Source organism: Camelus ferus, chromosome 2 (assembly GCF_009834535.1).
Source record: "Camelus ferus isolate YT-003-E chromosome 2, BCGSAC_Cfer_1.0, whole genome shotgun sequence".
NCBI lineage: Eukaryota > Metazoa > Chordata > Mammalia > Artiodactyla > Camelidae > Camelus > Camelus ferus.
Window position 1 is genome coordinate 16,984,896 of NC_045697.1, and position 23,191 is coordinate 17,008,086.

Sequence of the window (23,191 nt, forward strand, 5' to 3'; positions counted from 1 at the left end):
TTCTCTGAGCCAAGGTAAAGGAGAAAAGAGCCTTGGAGAGGTTAGCAGTGAGGAAACAGACAAAGCAGGGGTGAAAAATCAATGTCTGTGGAATAGTGCAGTGTTTCTCAAACTCTGCTGTGCCCACAGATCCCCTGGGGCTCTGTTCAGGTGAAGACTCTGATTCAGCTGGGCTGAATCATAGCTTCCTGGGGCTATCTATGCTCTGGGTCCGTGGACCACACTTTGAATGCCAAGGGTATGATGTTTCCTCTGGGCTTAAGAAAGGACTGAGTAGGGGAACCAGGAGAGCCCCAGTGAAAGAAGGGCAACTTGGAAAAGAGTAATGTCCAAACAAGATGGCAAGAGGACCAGATGATCTGAGAGGCAGCCAAGCCAGAGATGTAAATACCGAGATGTGATGTCCAAGGGGAAGATTTTCAGAAGAGAAGAGGCCCCAGCTCGTGAAGCTCTAGTGCATTACTCACATTGGCTGTGAGTCACTCACAGCCTTTTAGAATTGTTGATGGCAAACGTTTTGGAGAGCGCCGCGATAAAGGAATGTGCTCACAGCCATTAACTACGAAGCACTAACTCATTTCAGCAGCCTGACACAAATGATGTTCCGCACTTGAGAAACAGCTATTGATCTGCGCCTTCTCTCTCATGCCTTCCAATACTCCAGATCAGCACTTCTACTCACTCCCCGCCCCACAGATGCCTCCACACACCTAGTTAGATCCTTCCCAAACCCAAAACTGTCCCCCGAGACCTCACTCTACTTTCTTCTAGATTTTTGCCTTTGAAAAAACAAGCCAAGAAAGAGGCAAACCAAAGAGAGCTCTTTGCATTTCTCCACCTACCTGCCTCCTAGGAACTTCCCAACATCTTTTATTTTCTCTACTCATTATAGTCACAAAGGCAACAAATCAACTGACCCATCACTTCCCGTGTTAGAAGATAAGAAACTGAAGAGGGCATGAAAAGGACAGAATATAGAATTAGCCTTTAAAGAATTAAATCAGCTTCAGGGGCAGATTGAGTAGTAATACTCTGAATACCTTCCAGTAGCAGCTTGAGTATCAAGAAGGCAAAAAGAAGCTCGTGGTCTCTCAAGTTAAGAGTAATGTGCAACTTCCCTTGTCTCCTTAATCTCAAGAAAAACTGACGAAGCATGTAGATCTTCTGTGGCAGACTGATTGCAAAGACGGATGTCCCCAGTCCTCCCCTGCTCCCTGGATCCACACCCTTTACCATATGACTCTGCAGCTTCTCCCACTGAGAAGAGGAGTCTGCCTCCCTATTTTATGAGGCTAGGCTGCCTTGTCTCTTGCTCTAGGCACGATTTAATGGAAATAACAGTGTGGGTGTGTGATCTGAGCCTAGTGGCCCTTGCACACTTCTACTCACTCTCTTTTTCATCTGCCTTCACCAAGAGAACAAGCTTGGGCTAGCCTGCGACCACTTAGAGCAGAGTCAAGGTGATCCTCCTGACTTGCCAGCCCCCAGCTGACCCACCAGCTGTCCCAACCATAAGAGTGAGCCCAGCTGAGAACATCTGAGCCTGCCTTAGACCAGCAGAACTACAGAGATAATCCAAAGACTTAAGAGAAGTAATAAATAGTGGTTGTCTCAAGCCACCAAATTTTGGCATGCTTTGTGATGCAGCATTAGTTGGCAAAAAAAAAAAAAAAAACCAACCCTGATGGAGCTCCCTTTGGAAAAGCCATGATAAAAAGTCTAGGCATACAAACAGTTCCAACAGGACACTGGCTTTCCTCTGACAAAAATTATTCATGAACGTAAATACATTGTAATAACATAATTGCATCATTTATAAAACAAAAAGCACACTAGGGAATTAGATAATAAAAACACATTTCCATATTAGTTTTCATTTTTCAAAGGGTTTAATCTATTCATTAACAGACTATATTAACTTGTGCAAATTTTTTTAGTTCACTAGACTTCTAATCCAGTTGGTCATTCCTTTTTTGTGTGCATTTGTCTGTGAAGGATTATGGTGAGCAGAGTTGCGAGTTGGGTACTGTGGGGGCTTTGAAGATGAATAACACATTAGTCCCTGATCAAATCACTCCTACCTAGTCGGGGTGACAAAACCACATACTCACCCTTAACACGCTGCAGGGAACATGTTACGCTCTTGATGCCATTTCTACTGCTTTAAATCTTACCCATCTTACCACAGTCCAGACGAGGGGGCCCTTTCTCTTTTTTATCTTCCCTAATCCCACCCTTATTTTTTTTCCTTCCCCAACTATAAGTAACTTTCTCAACTTTCAAAACACATTCTGGGAGGTCTAGAGCAGGTTCAGGCAATAATTCAAGGAAGCCATTAAAATTTAAGGTTAAAAGGGAAGCTTTATATCAGATTGATCATGAAAAGCCTTAAATATTGGTTGCAGAGTGTGTAACTGATTCTACAGGCAATAGGGAGCCATGGAGAGCTTCTGAGAAAGGCAGTGACATAAAGAAAAGCTGTCATTCAGCAAGCAGTGTTGAGATGTCTCAGGCCCTTACTGAAGGATCATGGAAGTCCCAGGGTAATGAAGTTTCAGAAAAGATGAGATGGTCAGTTGCAGATCCTATGTAGAGGTAAACAGGATGAGAAACCCATGGGGTGTGCCAAGGAGATAGCCTGGTGACCTCGGAAAGGAAAAATTCAATAGCATACAAAAAGGGGACAGGATGGAGGAGGTAGGTGAGAAATCCAAAGTGCCAGGTCCCATCCCAGATTATTCTCGAGAAGAGGCAAGGTTGACTGATTGAGAGAATTTAAGGATGCAGAGCATTTGGGGGAAGATTACAGTCAGCCTCCCTCTGATAAATTGCTTTGGCTGGTCTAAAAGACCTAAGAAACCCTAGTCTCTCAGAAGTGCCTTATAGGCTGTTGTGGGGAGAGAGGGGAAGGGTGAGGTCCAGGGGAACACACTGAGCCAGCAGGATTCAAATTTCTTGTTCTCATTTCAACAGGCTTAATCCCATTTATCTTCCTTATGTACTGAGGTTCTGTACCAGATTTCATTTGGGAAAAATAAAAAAGGGTCCCTACTATTGATTTTAAAATAACTAATAATTTGGAAACCATTAAACCAGATGATTTCCATGATCCATTCTAGCTCTAAGGTAAAAATCTATACTAATTACCTTCCAAAACTTAGAATAAAGAAAAATCAGGAGGTTAGCACCTAACACCTGTAGGTCAGGCAACAGGCCGTACACGTTCCTTAGGTCCTCTGATTTAATTCACGCCACAGATCTCTGAATGAGGAATCATTAGTTTTGCTCTGCAGAAGATGAACTGAAGCCCAGAAAGATCCAATAGCTTGCCCAAGATCTCAGTGCTAACTACAGGGCCTGGGCTCTTGACCACAGCTTTACACATTTCCATGCGCACCCAGAAGCTCCTGGGCCTCATCCTTGAATTCTCAAGAGCCCTCAGATTTGAATTTCCAGGAACACATACAGGGTGACTTTGGGCAGAAGATGCTACTAAACTTAGGGAACAGAAGGGATATATTGAGAGAAAGAGATAGGAAGCGGAAGATTGAAAGGACTGGAAAGACTTAAAAAAATAGATTAGAGCTTAGTAGAGCTGGAAGTATTGGTGAAAACAGAAATCTTGACTCTGGGGCTACAAAAAATGACACACATACACACACCACACACACACACACACACACACCCCTATCTGCAACCATAATGCCATTTCTAGAAAGGATATTTACATATCAGAAAAGTCATTCTTTACTCTAGGTTGAGATAAATACTAATTTGGAAAATCTAAACCCCTTGGTAATAATTAATTGTTAAAATACTATATCCCCAAATGAGGCCTTGGCCACCCCACTTAAAACCGCACCCCTCCCCACTCCTTATGCCCCTCTCTGCTTTATTTTTTCTCCAGGGCATCTAACAGCATTTTGTAATACTATACATCTTATTCCTTTGCTTATCACCTATCTCTCTACATCAGGATATGGGTTCCTTGGGCAGGAGTGGAGAGGAGGTTTATTGTTGTTTCTGTGGTTGTTCACTCTGTATCTCTGGCACCTACCATAAAGTCTGGCTCCTAGGAGGCAGTCAGGCACTTGATAAATATTTGTCGAACAAATGAATGTGTTACTTTGTCATGATATTTATGGAATAAGCCTTTCTATCTATTCATTCCCAACCCACCTTATGGTATCTGAAACGTTAGAGTCCCCATCAATTACAAGTCTATTTAGCATTTATATGACACTTCATATTTAAAACTCACTGTTCAATTATTGATCCCTACAATCGACCTTGAAAATAGACACTAAGAAGTGGTGTAGCCCACACCTCTTTTCTTTCCTAGGCCTGCACAACAGGTGCAAGCAGTGGGGTGGGAAGGAGGAGCAAGTTCAAGGATATGGGGGAGGAGGGGAGGGGCAGGGATGTGAGGCGCGTGGAGCCCGTTGTTGAAACTCCATTCCCTGGTCTCCTTTTGCCTCCTTAGAAGTGTTGGCACAGAGCCAGAGATCCTCCCCTCCAGCTGCTGCAGGTGAGTTCAGCATCCCCACAGAGGAGAAGGAGAAGGAAGAGGCTCCAGGATGCCTAGAGAGGAGGTGAGGCGTGAGGGGAGGAGGGCCTCCCAGCAACCTTCTCCCCTGCAGGGATCTCCGACTCTGCCCTCTAAACGCTCCATCCTTTCCACAGGTGGCAGTCAGACTGCATGTCTTTCCACATCACTTCTTTCCTTGCCTGGTGCTCTGCTATCTCCTGGGTCTGAATGCCAATGCCCTCACCCAGCCGTCTGGTCTACCTTACCTATCTCAACCACATGACTTAGCCTTAGGTGGGAAGCTTGATGGGCCACTTTGTGTGTGGAGATGACCCAAGTGGTAAACAAAGCACCAGTTTTAACCTAAGAGCTCAGCTCAATAAGCCCTGCTTCATTTCCCAGTATCTCAATTGCTTGGCTTTCCAGAAGAGGTTGATTTGAATATGGAATCAGATGGATGCTGTTATATTTCCTGAAATGCACACACTAAACAAACTCCTGTCTAAATCATTTAACTTAAAGCCTCAGCTCCTAACCTACCAAACCCTTCCCCAGCTCAGCAACAAGCGTCACCAACTCATCAGTAAAATACTCAATAGTTAAGAAGGACCAGGTGTTTGTAGTCAGATAGGTATTTTCTGATGAGGCAAGAAACCCAGGCAGGAACAGAACAGCCAGATCATTCTCATAAGCTTGGTACAATAACATTGGCCATTTCTGTAAAATGTCTAACATGCAAGGTGTATAAAACTTTCCTTCACATAAAAGGAGAGGGAATTAACACTTGACCAGCACACTGAGTATATCCAATGTGTCCAGCACTATGCCAGCTCGACACAGAAACCACCTTACTTCAACTTCTCAAGAACCCTATGCTATATGCTAAACATCTCATGAAGATATGTCTTCATTTGAAAAGGGGAAATTTCAAATGAATCCTAAATGTCTAATAACTCGCTTAAGGTGCCACCGTTAAAAAGTGGAAGAGTCAAGTCTGAAAACCAGGCCTAATTTTCAAGCCTATCACTTGGTCTAGCCATTATACATAAACAATTTCAATATTGCTTTATTTTCCATTGACTTTGACTTTTTGATCATTTCTTGTTTTAGGAGCTTAAGGAAGAGAACATTTAAGGCATTTAATCTTTCTTTGGTGTTACCCTGACATCACACCTCTTGCATTGCCCGAGGGAGATTACTGCAAACATTGTTTTTTACAAAACTGTTTGATCTCTGGTTATTTATCGAACACTTATTGATTGTGAATAGAGATTCCTAATTGACAGAAAGAACGGGCAAGCCAGCCCTCTTTTTTCATTGTTTTGTATATTGACTGTGTTACTGAAGCCTTCGTCTTATCCTCATGAACATTCTCTAGACATACTTGATTCAAAGACATGTTCACTGCACTGATGTTTCTAATCTTCAGTAGCTCATACATTATACACACAGCAGCTAGTAAATACATTTAAAAAATATTTTTGACACACATAAATTCACACTGCATGATACTTCATGAAAGAAACATCCAAACACCTAACTTGCTACTAGACGATTAATAAAAATGTTGTGGAAACTGCTTCCAAAGGATGGCAATTAGCTGCGATGATTAGACAAAACATGGTTTCACGTTAAATTAAACTGATATTTAAATGTAATTTTTAGCTCTGTGGTGCCAAGGTACTACATAATTCCATCACTCCTACTATTTAACAGTAATAGTAACAACCACAATAACTCAACCAAATTTTCCAAGATTATGATTTGCAATGCCCCAAAGAAGTTAATTGCATACTTGGAAAGTGGGTTAACTTTTTCAAGCCACTTGAGATCATTTAATGACAGCTTTTGGAAAAGTTAACTGCTTTCCAAAATGCCTCCCAGTGGAGAGAGTTCATTCATATGTATACATATATTAATACTATATATACATATATATGAAAAGTATATATGAATATATATTACATATACATATATAGTATATGTTATATATTGACATTAAATATACATCTATCGATATTATATACATATGTATGAATAGTATATATACATATGTAATACATATGTATCACAAATATCATAGCTCTGAAAAAGTGTATTAATTTACACTTAGCTAGATTAACTCTGCCCAAATAGTTTTCCTCTGTTTCTAAAACGAGCTGAAATGTCAACTCATTATAAGGAAGACTATTAGCAATTCAAATATGAAGTTATTCATTACTTTAGACAAAATAAACAAACAAAACAATAAAAACCTTTAAAGATAATGGTGAGCTTTCTCTGAGGACTTTGAAAGTTCAGAAAAGTCAGTAATTTCTTCATGGGCAGAGTATATCTGCTCTGTGTGGCCTAAGTTGAACTAAAATCTCTGACTAAGGGAGACCCAATTCCAAAGTGTTCACTGTCCACCAGGGGCTACAAGCAAATCCAGCAGAACTAGCGTAAGGCAAAGGAGAAGGGGAGGGACTGTGGCGGAAGGAAGAGGGCCTGCCCTGTTTAAAGCAGTTGCAACTTCATAGATCTAGGCAAATACTGCCATGGAGGAAATGTGGACCCAGAATTTATACATCTTTCCATTTTTTGGGGAGGCCCAAAATCTGAGTTTTTTTTTATTTTTGGAAATTTCATGATTTTTTAAAACACAATGTGCACCCAACAAAATATGACCACAGGCTGGATTTGACCTGTAAGCCTCAAGGTTGCCCTTCTGCCCTAAGTGGTTTCTGACTTCAAGTCTAGGTTAGCAGGTAGGCCATTTATAGACATACCCCTGGAAGCTATTTATGTCATTATGTCTTGGAAATGTAGCCAGGTACAGGGCTATCTGCTTCCAAGGTGGGGGGGGTGGGAGGAAGAGACCACATCAGTGCCATGACCATTCATCCCTGTGAATGTGGCGGATGGTTTCTGTTTCTTCTCTAGGTTTTTGCTGTACTGATCCTGCCTTGGATGCATCCCTTGGAGTCATCGCAACATAATTTCAATAGCAATCTCATCAAAACCAGCCACCCAATTCATCCACAAGTTTAGACGCACTCATTACCAAGTGAGGCGAAAGAACACCCAGACCCCTCTCTTGCCCCATCACCGCCCCGTCCTTAACCAGAGACCACTCACCCAGACGTGTGTCCCTGGCGGCCACAGGAAGCTGGGGCAAGAGAAGCTGTCAAAAATAACTCCTGAGAGAATCATGGACTTTTTTTCCAATGAGAAAGTTGCAGAATGGGCCATTATGTTTAATATGGGTGTTAATAATATATAAAATGCTCAAATCCCATCTTATTTCAGAAAGCTTTTCTTGCTCTCCCACTTCTGAACTGCCAGGCCAATTCCTATTTTCTACCTTGAGTTACAGTTATTTAAGTATGTGTTTAATTTCCAAAATACAGCAGGGTTCCTTTTAGAGCAGAATCCATCTCTGGCTTAGTCCTCTGCCCCACAAAGCAGTTAATACGTACCTAGTATGTAGTAGCTATTCCTCTAATATTTGGTAGATCAGTAGGTGGGCAGATGGATGGATGAATGGAAGGAAAGAGGAAGGATAGATGAGAAAATCTCTGCCGTGGCCTTGGGAGCAAGATCACAAATGTCACTTGTAGAAATATTTACTGAGCAAAACCAACAGACAAGATCTTATAGATTGTTTTGTGGCTAAAAAGGCAGATAACAAAAACTGGGTATTCATTATCCAATAGCCATATCCCCACTTTTTCCTTGCCAAGAGTACCCTTTGTCTTAGGGGGCAGGGATCCCTTCCATGCCATAGTCCAACCCTAGTAGTTTTATTGCTCATCAGTCATTTGTTTGGGGGAAGAGAGGGACAAGTGGACCAGTTCTGATCAATTAAACTTAAGAAGAACCCTGCAGAGTTTGAGGGAGGAGATTCCTCTCTATGGGAAAAAGGAAAAGATACAATTTATAAGACTTTTGCCACTGCCTTTCCCTTTCTGCTTGCAACACAGCATAAGGATGTGATACTTTGAGCTGTGGCAGCTATCTTGAGACCATGTGGCAATAGGCATAGAGAGAAAAAGCTAAGAACATCAGAGAAGAGGGATGGAAAGAACCTGGATTCTTAATAACACTGCTGAGCTAATAAACAAACCTGAGACTACCTAGCTCTCCTGTAAAGTAAATAATAGATGTACTTAATGTCGTAAACAACTATTAGTTGGATTTTCTGAATCTTACAGTGGAAATTATTCCTAACTGATACAGCCTTTCACTCAAAGACAGATGACTATAAACAACCACAGCCAGGATGATAATGGAGGAGAGAAATTAGTGGCTGGGTCTGAATGACTTCCACTACCCCCACCCTGCAGCAAGGTGAAGTCTTGGGGGGGAAAAGCAGAATTTTAACTGCAGTCATCCAGCGCCTCCGTGCTCCATCTCATCAGGCAACCACACGCTCCAAATGAGTTTCATTCCTGAGACTGACAACTCAGGGACTCATTCCTTTGTTCCCATTTGCCTCAAATCACAGTCCTCCCGCATCCCTCCTGGACAATATTTACGCAGGCTTGAATAGATGGCTCACATTAGAACAAACGGAACTTCCTAAATTGGGCAATTTGTGACTCTGCACCTCAAGTTTCACTCATCCCTGATTTGAAATGCACTAAAAGCACATTATTACTGTTTAAGATGCAAACTACTGCCCTGAAAAATACCGCTTTTTACCTGAGGTGAAACTAGTTATAAATTAATGGCTGGGCGAGGGTGAGGTTCGTGGGGAAATAGAAATTCCTTAGAACCATGGGTAGGCCATTCTGCTAATATGATGAGGCTATCCTTGCTAGCGGATTAATTACTCTTTTCCTCTAACTTAATTTATTTCATACTTTAAGAAACCAAAATGTCCAGTAGCCACTATGCTTGTGACAAAGAAACACAATAAAAGCAATTTCTCCAGTACAAAAAATAAAGCGTTCCCGGTAATGCATTTTTGAATCCAGCATACCTTCCCCTAATGAGGTTTCAGCATGCTATAAATAACGCTAATGAGACTTTGTCTTGCCCATGTAATATATTTCCTTGATATAGCCTTAGATTCTCCGTGTTGCATGGAAAACTAACAGCCTCAGAAAGAAATGTCGTCCAATAGCACATTAAAACCAAAAGCACAATTAAATATAAATGAATTCAGTAATTTAATTGCACAATTGTCGCTTTAAAAAATTCAGGAGAAAAGTAATGATGTCATTTTTTTAAATCGGTAAATAATAAAAGTGCTTGTGGGGATGGTACAATATTTAAATAAACATTTTTCTGGTAAAGGGTAGGTAGCAAAGACAGTCACACATGCTTAGGAAAATCCTGTGCCTTGCAAAAAAACAAAAATGGAGTATCTTGACAGATATAATTCTGCCCATGTGATTTGTGGAGACAAACATCTCAGTTTCAGTCTTTTTTGCAAGTGTATCCCATATTTGGAGGGCCTTCTGGTTCTGAACAATAGCAACCAGGATTCATATTATTTCAGTGAAAACAGAACGCCAAGTGCCAGTGTACCGAAGAGGCTCTTTAACCAGCTCCCGGTGAAATTAGAACCCTGAGCTACCAGAAGCGCGATCGTTTTCATACACCAACCACGGAGCACTTTCATGCTGACCAAGTGTTAGGAAATCATTAAGGGCTATTCTTGAATTTCCTTTTATCCAAAGACTGACCCAACACATAATCCCTTTGATTGTCCTCCCTGGTAAGATCAGAGACATGAAACTCTGTCGACAGGAAGATCTAAGGGAAGGCTTAGGGCTTCACTTTGCATTGATTTTTATTCAATTCCAATCAAGAACATATCCAAGAAATTGACTAACTCGATTCCAGCATTATGATAAGCACAGGGCTGGGGGAAGAGGCTTTTTAATTTTAAGTTAGCTATTATCTTGCATTCCAGTTACCAGAACCAACACAAGCAGATGAGAGAAAAGTCTTTATGCAGCCACCTGGGCGCATCTTCTGATGGAGCACCTGGCTGTGTCCAAATGTCCTACGCAGATCTCGTGTTGTCATTGTATTTGTGCTTGATATTTACATTAATTTGTATATATGATATCTGTGTACTTTATCACAAATAATTCTTCAACAAGTAACTAATTTAGTCATTTGCTCCTTTCTTCTTTCAACAAATATTTATCAAGTGCCCTCTCTGCTCCAGGCACAGTTCTCAACACTGGAATTAGTCATTAACAAGATAGTCACGTCCCTGCTTTCAGGAGCTGACACTAGGGCATTTGGGGTCACAGATGATCAACAAGTAAGCAAAAGATCGTTTCTAAAAGCAGTAGGTCTAGTAAGAATCGAATAAACAGAAATATGAAGGAAAATAATGCAATAAAAGCTCAAGAGTAGAGGACGGCCACTTTAGTCATGTGGTCAAGGAAGATTTTTCTGGTAGCTGATGTGTGAGTCTGATGAGGGACAGCCAGGCCATGCCAAGATCTGGGAAGGGCACTCCTGGCAGAGGGAACAGCCCAGGCAAAAGTTCAGAGGAGTGAAAAATTCCAGCAGGTCCAGAAACGTGATGAGACAGGCAAGTCGAGTATGATGGTTCCAATTTTACAAGGGGTGAAGCTATAGCCCAGAAAGGATTTTGTGAAACTCACTGGAGTCTCCAACTCAGACCTCAGATTCCCTTTCCACCTCTCCCCTATGCCACAGCCCCGCACTCTTCAGATTAAACGATTCCGTCTCCTGCTTTGGTACAGAGCTCCGAGTGGCCCTTGGGAAGCCCAGCCTTAGAACTGTACTGAATTTCCCACTGGGCTCTCTGCTGGTCTTTACAAATTAAAACAAATAAGTAACTACACAGTAAAGTTGGTAAATTGTCATCGGAAAGAAATCGTTCTAGATCCTGAAAGGATGGCGTCTGTACTGAGCAGGGGAATTACCAGAAAGCTTTTTGGAACCATAAGGTAGTAACATCCCCGTCAGTAGAGAGCTTTATACTTTTCCAAGACCAAATGGCCTGGATTTGGGTTCTGCCAATGCCTTTTCCAGCTGCGTGGCCTTGGGCTCATTCTGTGCTGCAGTTTCCTCTTTGGTAAAACAGAACGAAGAGTCAAACCAACGCTGCCAGGTTGCTGTGAGCATTAAGTGAGGGAATGCATGCGAGGTGCCAGCTAGGACAGGGCCAAATGTGGACTAATGTCCTTGGATGTTTTGTTGTTTATCAACGTTCTTTCTCTAGGAGCAAGTCCACCAAGATGAACAACAGCAACCCCTCCCCGCCAAAAAAAACCTTTTACCCTTTTTTTTTTTAACTTGTAAAGGGCCTTTTGGAAGACAGCTATTACAGGTTTAGCAACTGAGGTTGTCTCATCTCTTTGGCCTGGAAGCACCTAGTGCGCAGAGAATGCGTCTTTTTAATTAACTTCCAACAGCTCCTGGCATGCAACGGTACTGCAAAAGGAGTCCGGTGGCTCCCCTGAAAAGGACACCACCCCCTCTATAAATATCTGCCACTTGGTATGAGGATAAAATGAGATAAAAGATAAGAGCACGCAGTGGAACTAAAGTCCCTGTAGGAACAAGACCTAATTGCTATTAATAATAAATAGGCATAATAAGGAAGATCAATACGTGTTGGCTGAATTAGCCTCACGTCCGCTGCCGTTCTGGAACAGTAACCTAAAAGTTCTCAGCACTTCTTATGGCGTCATCACAAAAGTCCCCGCTCTGTGACACAAGTCGGACCTCGCGTCGAATCCTCACATCTCCCAGCACAATCTCTTTTTATGCGTCCTCTGGAATCCCTCACCGTGCGAGCAACAGCTGTGTTAGACCGACCCATCATTCATCTCGGGGCCCCTCGCCGTAACTCAAAAAGCCTGTGATCACTTGGAAACCACCTCTGATGGGAGGAGGCGGCGCGGCAGACGGAATTTACAACAAAGTCCTGCCTGCAGAAATCTTCCTGTCACCGGCAGGCCACATAAACCATTAGCATCCCAGCCATCGCGCGCGGTCAATGAGCTACACAGGCATTTCAAAACCAAGCACTTTGCCGCTATTTATGGGCCAAGTCAGGGATCCCAGCAGCTCTCTGATTCTCTTGTCATCCTGCCAGGAGAGAAGCTACAAAGAACAGCTGCGTTACCCACCCTCCTACAGTTTGAACGTTTGAAGAAAATTAAAAAGAAAAAAATCCCAAACGTTAAAAGGTGCTTCTCCCCGACGTTGGCTTCTCCTTGTGGCGTTTCTCTGGCCCTGCAAACACTTTTAGCTCCACTGCCGGCCACTGCCTTCTGCTAAAGAGGAAATTGACAACCGAATATCATTTCTGTCTAATTGTCCTACGCAGAGCTCTCACCAAAGGCAAGCCACAGTGGAATATTATTATTTTTAGAACACTCCCCGGTTTTATCATTTTAGCAACCACGTGATCTCTTAGAACCACAATGGTCCTAAATGAACCATTTTACCCCATTCCCAGAAACAGATAAATATAGACACACACACACACACACATATATATATATATTTTAAATAAGCCTTTTACCCTTAAACAAGCTGATAAAAATACACTCAAAAGCCATATCCACATCTATTTATAAGTACCGCATATACACATGGGATGTTTAAAGTGTTGATTGGTCCTCCATAATAGTTTTTTTCATTTTTGCATAGAAAATTAAGTAAAGGTCAACACAATGAAACGTTTCTAAGTCAGTCCTGTTTATTAGGAAGTTCAGGATAATAGGCTCCAACCTGGGGGGAAAAAATGTCAATGCAATCTAAAAATAACAAAAGGCGCATGACAAATTTGTCCCCATTTTGTTCTTAATAGAAGGTATTTCTAGTGCATCGGCGAGAATGACCTAGCAGACGCATCACCTTGTACAGTCAATTTATTCCTTTATCAGGCAGTCATCGGGGAGGGATTTTGTTTTGCATTGTCTCAACATAAAATGGAATGCCAAGCCTGCTTTCCCTGATGCCATGAGGGAGGCTCTTTGTCAGAAAACCTTTCTAAAAGACGATTGACCAAAACCAAGATGAGACACGGATGTGTTCCTCCTGCCGCCCCCAAGTGCGACCCCCACCGCTGCCCCCACTGCTGGGTAACAGAACCTCTCAGTCGAAGAGCTAAGAGTCAGGTCCAAAGTAGGACCCTTTTTGGCTCTCAATTCCACGTCTTCACCAGAAACACTCAGAATGTTTACCCCCAATTAACTGTTGCACGAAACCTGAAAGCCCTGGGTTGAGAAGAAAAGAATGTGCCCTGTCAATTTTTTCATTTGTAAAACTAAAGGGAGGAGAGATACAGGGGCTGCTCTGTGGCCACTGAAGAAACTGTCAGGGAATCAAAGGGATATGTAGGAGGGACCCACAACGACCACCTTTTCATTTGCACTTCATTATTTTAACAAACATAAGGAAAGGCTGAAGACTGGCCCAACTTTATAACATACACACTTGGCCAAAAGCAAGCAAGCAAGCGACCGAGCGAGCGAGAAAGGAGATTGATTATAAATAGCAACTGAAATTTTTGGAGGACTTTAATTTGGGTAATAGGGTGCATGTTTTCACAGGGAGAGAAAGAAAGGAAAAAATGGATGATTTTACCCATTTTTATGTATCTAGAACCAGTTCAGGAGATGTGAATCCTGCCTGAGCCATCTCTGGCCCCTCCGCCTTCACTCACTATTAAACACATCCAAAATCATTCTTACACTTGTGAAAGGGCCCTGAACTTCCTCCATCGGAAACATATTCCTTGAGTCTTAAACACTTTCCTGGTCCTAAGAGTCCCCTTCTTAGGTTACAAGAATACCCAGGACAGATGCCACTGTAAGAGGCCTGAGAGCCATGTAAGTACCAGAGGAAGGCAGCTGAGAGTAGGAGAGGGGAAAAAAATCTCTCAGGCACAGAAGACCTGCTATGCACCAGAAACATTGCCTCATTTCATCTTTGCAAGAAACTCTTCTGAAGTAGACATTTAACACTACCATCTGGTCCCCCCCAACCAGGCCGGCCGGCAGGGATGTAGGTAGGGGTAGCTCAGAGACAGCAGAGTCACTTCACAGACCCTGGCAGACGCAACAGAATGACATTCATAATCAAGACATAAGGATACCTGATTCCTGTCCATTAAGTGCAATCTCTCATTTAATCTCATAAGAATTTTGAGATAAGCATTGTTCCCATTTTAAAGATGAGAAAATCAAGACCGAGAGCGTATGTAACTTGCTCAAGGACTTCTAGCTTTTAAATGGCAAAGCCAGGATTCTAACCAGGTCTGTTAGACTCGTCTGCTTTTCTGTCTCCAGCAGTAACAAGCATGAAATAATTCAGGTTGCTGGCCGTCATTCTGGCAAGCTGCCTAACCTCTCTGGTCCTCAGTTTCCCTTACCTCAGTTTTTTAAAACAGAGGTAGTAATTGCTGCCAGTCAGAGTTACTGTGAGGATTCAGGGTTCCACATCTGGGCCCTCCTGTGTGCTGCGTCAGAGCCCAAGCCCCTGGGTGGCTGACGCTCACTGTCACGGGACAATGGTCAGCCCCTGCAGAGAGCCAGCTTTGGCGAAGAAAAGGCCAGTGAGAAAGAACACGGGCTTCTGGCTATTGGAATGAAATCTTCTTTCTCCATCCCTGTGTTTCAAACAAGTTAGAATACCAACTAACTCCCCCCTCGGGAACCTCTGAGCCTGATTGTGAGTCTCAGGGGTCACACCCACCGGAGTTCACCTCCAGTCGCTCCCTGCTCCTTCTCCTGATTATAATAGCTGCTTCAACGCAACTGCTAGCAACCAGGAAGACATCACTAAGGACTCAGACAGCTGCCACTGAATGAGACCAGCCGATCAAGCCAGGGACCCCGCGGGCACCACCGCAGGCACAGGAGCCATCCCTGGCAGGCCTGGGCACCCCTGATCTGCCCCCTACTCTTTCCGGACAACTCACAGGGTGACCAGAGGCGAGGAATACAGAGAAAACCACAAGCCTCATCCACAGCTCTGTATTTTAAACAGCATCTCCTCTCTGCAGCCCTACGTGGGAGGGAAACATATGGTCCTACATTCATTATACTCCTGAGTTTAGGTTTGAAACATCATATTTTCATTACAAATAAGCTTTGATGACACTGCCTATTGCAATAATTTCAACGCATGGTTAATTTTATCTGCGGCAGTGGTGACAGTGGCATACCAATTTACTGCCAGAGGAGAACAATCTGATTTTAGCATCTTAACCCTGAACTTGAGTTCCCTTTGTTCCTGAGAACCTCGTTTTAGCAAGACTCAAGACTCCAAGTGACTGGGAAGAGCACGTCACTGACGGTGACTCAAAGTGAGTGGAAAAGTTGAGGGGGGAGGAAGTGCACTGAGGAACTTTAATTCTCACGTTGGAGGGGGAGGGGAGGGGAAGGGGATGGCAGGAAGCTTGGGGCCGGTGTGTCATGTGCTTAGAACTTCAACGAGCGTGTCAAGTCTTCACAATTTGGCTGGCGACCTGGCAAGAGCAGGCCTATTTGTGAGGTTTCTTTCTGCTGCATCTGACTTTGGGCCAAGCCAGGAAGCAGCAAGAAAGGCCTCACTCCTGGAGACCCTCATTCTGGGCCAGGAAGTTCAGGACAAAACTAAAATGCAGAATAATGTTGCTGATGGACGGGGTGAAGAGGAAGGTATGCTCACTTCTTAACTCCTCTTTAGGAGCCAGAATATATATATATTATATAATTTATAATTTTACATCTATAATATATATAATGACTATAACATTGATATATAATTACTAACTATATATGATAATTATATATAATTTTACATATTACATAATTACATACTATATAAAATTATACATTATACTACTATATATTATATTATACACGGTATATGTCATTATATAAAATATATACTCATATATATTATAAATATATTTTTTCAACCAGATTGCTTCATTCTTACTTTTAGCAAGCTTCTCTGCAGCCATTTAGCTACATTTCACTTCCATTCTTCTGTCATTCAACAAACACTTACTGAGGACTTGCTAGGTACCCCAAGGCATTGAGAAAAGACAAGAGTACCAAGAATATGGTCCCTGTCCCTGAGCAACTTAGAGCTAACCTGGGACGCAGAGTGGAAGGAACCAATTACAGAGATGTGATAAGTTGTTCAGATGTACCAAGAATCCTGAAGAGGAAGTAAATGACTCCTCCTAGGGACTCGGAGAGGTCTTCAAAGAGGTGGTTAAATAGAAACTGAATCCTAAAAAATTAAGAGGAGTTAAGCAGAGTGATGCCACCAGACAGAGCAGCCCTTACAAAGGCCCAGAGGCTAAACACAGCTTAGTGCTGACATTTGAGGAACTGCAGGGACAGGAAAATCCCAGGATAACATGTCGTGCAATAATGTGAATTTGAACATAATTAAGAATCAGATCCTCCCCTCTCTCCAGACCCAGTTCTCAAGTGGAGACAGCTGAAGTTCTCTGCTCTGTGTGTGTGTGTGTGTGTGTGTGTCTTTGTGTCTGCCTGTATATGTGTGCATGCAAACGGCATTCACACACATAAAGAGAGGCTGACACTGGATCCCATATGCCAAGTATTCTCCCATCCCAATTTCTCCAGAGAGGGCCAAAGTAATAGCTGACAACCAGCTAAGATTCCTGGAATCACTGCTGTTATCCTGAAAGTCCCAGCCAACCAGCATGGTTCCCATCAAGAGCTAGCCGGAGTAGACCTCTGCTACCAGGTGGTACCAAACTGCAGGTAGGACTGGGGTGGATTTGGATCTTGCAGAAAACTCCCTGAAACCTATGTGCCTCACTGCACTGGCTCTCCTCGTCAATTTATCCACCTCCGAGCCAAAGCCTCTACCCGCCTCATTCTGCACAGTTGACTTTTTGGAACCCACTGATTGCACTATTGAAGGTTTTTACTGTACTTGGTTCAGTGTGAATAGCATCGGGACTGATGGGAATGGAGTGCAGGCTAGGAGATAAGCAAGGAAACAAAGCCCCGATTATTAAGAGTTGCATATTCCATGCTGAAGAGTTTGGACATTATCTTGAGGTCCAATGGGGGCCAGCAAGTGACGATAAGCCTGGGATTCAAAGGCTATGCACAGATGCAGTTTGGCCCATGCGTGGTTTTCAGAATCAAGACATTTTGCATAAAGAGGGATCTCTGATTTCCTTAAGAAGCTGGGCTGACTTTCCCATTAGCCAGAAGAGCACCGCTCTTCTCAGATGGGGTATGCTCTCCTCATCATCATAAATGCCATCATACCTAATCGGATTCATGCCTTTGGTACACTTGATTCCTGAAGAAACCTGAGTTTGCTTTAAAAAATAAAGAAAGAAAAGAAAAAGAAGCAGGGGAGGGAATAGCTCAGCGGTAGACTGCATGCTTAGCACACACGAGGTCCTGGGTTCCATCCCCAGTACCTCCATTTTAAAAAAAAACCCTAATTACGTCCCCCCTCCCCCAAAAAAGAAGCAGCTTTGAAAGAATCAAATTTGCACGTTAGAAAAATCACTCAAGCAGCAGTGTCCAGAATGGGTGACAGGAATGCAGAGAGATTGGAGGCAGAAGAACCTGTCAGAGGGTTACAATAATCTTCAAGGCTCCACGTGCAGAACCCAAGGAAAGATGTCAGAAATGGCTCTGAGTACACCCTCAAGAACCGCATCGCAGCTGGACAGACTATCTTACAATGCTAACCCACAGCCCCATAATCTAAATGCAAATGTCGAGGTGTCATAGCAGCACCACAGTTTGACAATACTGATGGAGAAACACAATAAATACTGAGGCAAATACACCAGTCAGAAGTAAAGTAAATTAATAGTACAGCTTAGCTGGGATCACAAATGAATCATTCTAAAAGCAATTTTGTCCTGTTGTAAAATGAGATTAACACCTACTTGCCAGTTATTTTAGGAAGAACACAAATCAGCCCATCTGTCTTAATTCAGTGGTACTCATCATACATTTTTTAAAGTGATCACTTCCTGAAGAGTCATCCTATTGATGCCAACAAACACCTCACATTGACAGTCTATGGCATGACCTACAATCTAGGTGTCACTTCAAAGCAGCATTGAAACCCCAAATTACACATCTTCACCGGAAGTGACTTGTTCTCTAGAAAGCCACGGAGGGGGCACCCTCAGTAGCTTGCCAGATACTGTCTTTAAATGACATTGGAGAGGGAGCTGAAGGTAGAAACACGTTTTTTTTTTTTTTTTAGGAAGGAGATGCAAATGCTAGTACAGACAACAATTTACTGCAAACTAAATTACTAATCAATATCTGATAGTGGGACAGACTGTCCACAGAGGTTGTAAGAGTCATATTCAGCCTATAATGGGAGATGCTAGAAAAGGAGGCTGCTCGGTTTAAATTGTATTCGTGTTTTGTACTCAGATATAAATAAGCTTGCTGATCGTATCACTGTCTCAGATTTATGGTAAACACAGGAAAGCGCAAGAATTTCAGAAAACCTCCCTGGGTCTTGCAATTTCTCAGAGCAAATACTTTCCACTCTCTCCTTGAATGAAAGAAGACATGGGATGAGAGTGAGTCCAGAACAAACTCCTAAAATTCACAGTTAGGAACGTAAGGCTCCATAGAAAATATTGGATGAGACAGCCCGAGGTTCAGGCAGCACTCTGGAAAGGTCTCAAAATATGTTTTATTACCGACACAAACTGCATACAGAATAATGATCTCCTGCTATAGAGAGCCTAACAATGGTATTTTACACATCTTAAGTTAATTATGATGGGGATCATATAATTAACTCCCACTTATCATTATCATTCTGGGCTCTCGAGAAACTTGCCAGGCCCTCCCTCCATGAGAGTGCCAACAAAATGCCTATAAATTCATTTTCTTGTTACAGACGGCGAGCATGCAGAAAGGCTTCCTCCCCATCCCCTTTCCTATGGTGGTCTCCAAGAGAATATTCACTGCCTTTCTGATTATATCATACAGAGCTCTGGGCTCCCGGTCTTCCAGAGGAGCCCCCGCAACACCCCAGAGCATCTGCCATTAGTTCGGAAGATAACAGAAGGCTGGCCACCCTCTCTTCTCATAGAAGCAGTTCTGTAAGTCCAGCGACTGGTCTACTCTGGGGATGCTACTAGGCTTCATGGAAAATTCCATTCCTGCCCTCCTTCTTTCTCCTTCCTTACTCCCTAAAATGCTTCATTTGTAATTATCTCTATAGGAGAGATCAGCAATGGACAAATCATGGCATCAAACCCACAAAGCTGCCAAAAAGTTTCATAGAATATTAGAAGTTTCTGTAAGAAGAATTGAGAGAGGAAGACCTCAGTCCCCACATTTATTCAATGTGACTTATTTCTACAGTCGGGCAACTGGCTCCTTGGTTTCTTGAGGTGAGGTGAAGGGTTGTGTCTCCTGTATCTGACCTGCCCACCTCCCTCAAGGGGTGGCACAGGGCTCCTTGAACAAATCAGTGAGTAGCTTTCCTGGCCTCTAGGAGACTGAAACCAAACCAAGAAGGGGGTAAGCTCAGAAGTGTAATCTTTTTAAGCCCTTGGCTGTGAAATGAAGGTTGCTCCTTAATCTTCACTATGATCTTATGAGGGAACCATCATTATCCCCTTTTCACAGATAAGGAAAGGAAAGTCAAATATCAGAGATGAAGTGACGTGCCCAGTGTAGCGACTGCCCATTGTAAGTGGCAGAATCAGACTCCAACCCAGATTTCACTGGCGCTCCAACACAGTTTAGAGGCCAACAGTGCATCATTTGACAATGACTAACTTCTTTGGTAAATGTTGACACAGTAATTTAAATCATTGACTGGGCTTGGCTTCTCAACGCACACAGACACAATCATTTTTAACATGGATAAATTGACCCAAAAGGTCTTCTAAGTTAACTAATCAGTAATGCCCTTTGCAGTCTGAAGTTACACGAGGGACAGAAACATTTCTCTAGGTCCTTGGATGAAACATACTTTAAAGGGGCCAAGAGATGGTGACTGGCTTAACTGGGATGTGTAACTTCAAGAGGACTGAGTAGAAGCCCAGTAGCTGGATGAGATGAGTACTTTCCTTAGTCATCCTAGGACAAGTGCATCTCAGAGAGGCTGGGGCCAGAACTGAGTCAGTTTTCCTGGGTTTTCTCCCCTGCCCAAAGATGGTGTCCAGAGGCTGCCCAGTCACCATGGCAGGAAGCCCCAAAGGTTACCCCATGTAGATCAAGTCATCTGCAGAGGCAGGAAAAAGGTAAGGGGGCACGCAGGCGGCTGACAATGGTGTTGATGTTCATTATGACTTCCCAAGGGCTGCGCTCCAGGCACATTACCTGTCGCTTTCAATCCTGCAGCTCTCTCGGCTCAAGTGAATGAGCCGTCACAAAAGCTAGCTGACCAGCCAATTCCTCGGATACAATTACACTTTTATGATGACGTTCAAGAAATCTGAGGGCATCAAGAGGACTTCTCGACACCACATATCACCCGAGCCCCTCTCTCCAGGTTCCATTTGGAGAAGGACGAGTCAGCCTGAGTGGCCACTTTCCCTGCCGGAACCAACGGTGGGTCAGTAGCAGCCATGCCTTCCCTCACACTGCGGGTGACCTCCCGAAGTCCTGGGTCACAGCGGACTAAATGAGCTGGATAATTATAAAAGGGGATGAGCCATGCCGGAGGCTTTGCCTGCCTCAAGAACACCATGCCCTTCTATCAATCTACTTGGTTTTTTGTTTTTATTTTTCCCCCTCTGAAATATGATTAGCCTTGAGAAACTTCCTAACCACAGTGTCCTCCACCACGAGCTGTCATGGCCGGAGTACTAGAAAAGTTTTGAGTGTGCCCTACACTTAGAAAATTCAACTAATAAAAATTGAGGTGGGGGTGAGGAATCGGGGACCTTTCCTGTTTAAAAAAAACAAACAAAAACAAAAAACAAGGCCCCAAAGTGTTCTTCCAAATTTGAAGATTTTCTACCACATCAAAGTCTTTTATTTAGAAGCATTTTTACCAGGTAAGGAAAAGGATGGAGTTAGGGGTGAACCATTCTTTGGCAATTAAAATTTCAATACAATAATTTTCAAGAATCATATGAGACATATTTAAATATATATATATATATAATATTACATATATACATACACACAGTGCATGTATATAGCTATGCATATAACATCATATAATATATACAGATGAAAATGAAGATTCAACTTCATAAAAACTTGAGTTCTGTGACAACTTTCCATTTCTCTCAGGAGAGAGTTCCCATAACCAGGAGAACTAATTGTGCCGCACATACATTGGTATGTGTAGAGGGAGTTCCAGCAAAGCAACTAGTACCTCAGTACACCAGTAAGGGTGCCATTGTAGACAAAATAAATAAAGGAAATACATAAAAACTCAGCCACAAAGGACTGATAAGATGCCATGAAGGACCAAATGAGTTCCCCCCAAATAAAATCAGACGAAGACTAGTTTCCAAGGTTTTTTCCCCATGCTCTGTAACTAATGTTTATACTAAACACAATTTCTAAATACTGTTTCTGAACTTTTTCTCACCCAAATCTTTATGGGTCCCATCTCATGGAAATGGGACAGCATCTCACAGAATCCTCCATACAGATCTGTAGAAAGGAGGGGCAGGTGATGGAGAGAGTCCAGGCCACTGTCTTCTATGACGATGCTCAGATCCCCACACCTGGCCAGCTATGGTGCTGCTTGAGAACCTCGTCCAAATCCTGGCTGTACCACTCACCAGCTCTAGGCCAATTTCTTAGCTTCACAGCAACTCAGGTTTTCTTCTTTATAATGGAGATGACAATAATCGGACGTATCTCATCTGGGTGTTGTGAAAATTAAATGAATTGATATATGTATAAAGCCCTTGGAACAGTGCCTCAAAAGTACTAAGCACTAAATAAGTGACTTTTTATTATTATTATTATTATTATTATTATTATTATTATTATTATTATTATTATTATTATTTGGCTGAAAAAGTGAACTGTGGATTAAATCCTGAGAAGCTGAATGACAGCAACAGAAGGAACTAAAGGTGATCTCAGCTGTCAGAGCCAAAATCAACGTCCAAGCCTATCACACTGTATGAATGTTTATGTGTGTGGATAATGGTAGAAAGGAAATAAGCAAAACCAAAACCAATATGTGTGTAGGCGTGTAGGTGTGGAGTTACGGCTGATTTCTATTTTTATTTTCAATTTTTTTATTATTTTATATTTTTTAATGTTTTATTAAAGTTCAGTTGATTTACAATGTGGTGTTAGTTTCTCGTGTACAGCAAAGTAATTCAGCTATACATACAAACATTCTTCTTCATACTCTTTTCCATTATAGTTTATTACAGGATTATGTTAGATTTATAGCAACTAGAAAAACAAAAACAATTCTCTCCCTGATCTCTTGAAACCACCTCAGCCTGGTGAGATGAGGGCCTAGATGATTTCCTTCTGCCCCACACAGGACTCTACTCACTCATTATAAGAGAAGGATCTGAAGTTTGGGATAAAATAGAGTAGTGTCTCCTTTAACAACTGATGAAGCAGATGACTGCAGAAAGCAACCCACACCCTGGACCCTCTAAGAAGGTGGACAGCCCAGAGCACTTCACCAGGAAGAGCAGAATTCTTCAGTGAGGAGTCACAGTACGTGGAATGACAAATACATATCGTGTAAGCGGCAACCATTTTC

The 23,191-nt window shown here is 42.6% G+C and overlaps 1 protein-coding gene and 1 long non-coding RNA gene across 2 annotated transcripts in view; both read right to left on the minus strand.

Annotated features, from left to right (window-relative positions):
* The window catches only part of PPARGC1A (PPARG coactivator 1 alpha), a 442,764-nt gene that overhangs the window by 302,994 nt on the left and 116,579 nt on the right, over window positions 1–23,191 (minus strand). The gene's annotated exons all lie outside the window — the stretch shown is intronic.
* LOC116668218 lies at window positions 1,413–15,802 on the minus strand. The gene is made up of 3 exons (XR_004325280.1): window positions 15,793–15,802; window positions 1,907–1,909; window positions 1,413–1,500 (listed from the first exon to the last, which is right to left on the minus strand). It is a non-coding gene; the product is annotated as an uncharacterized LOC116668218 (long non-coding RNA).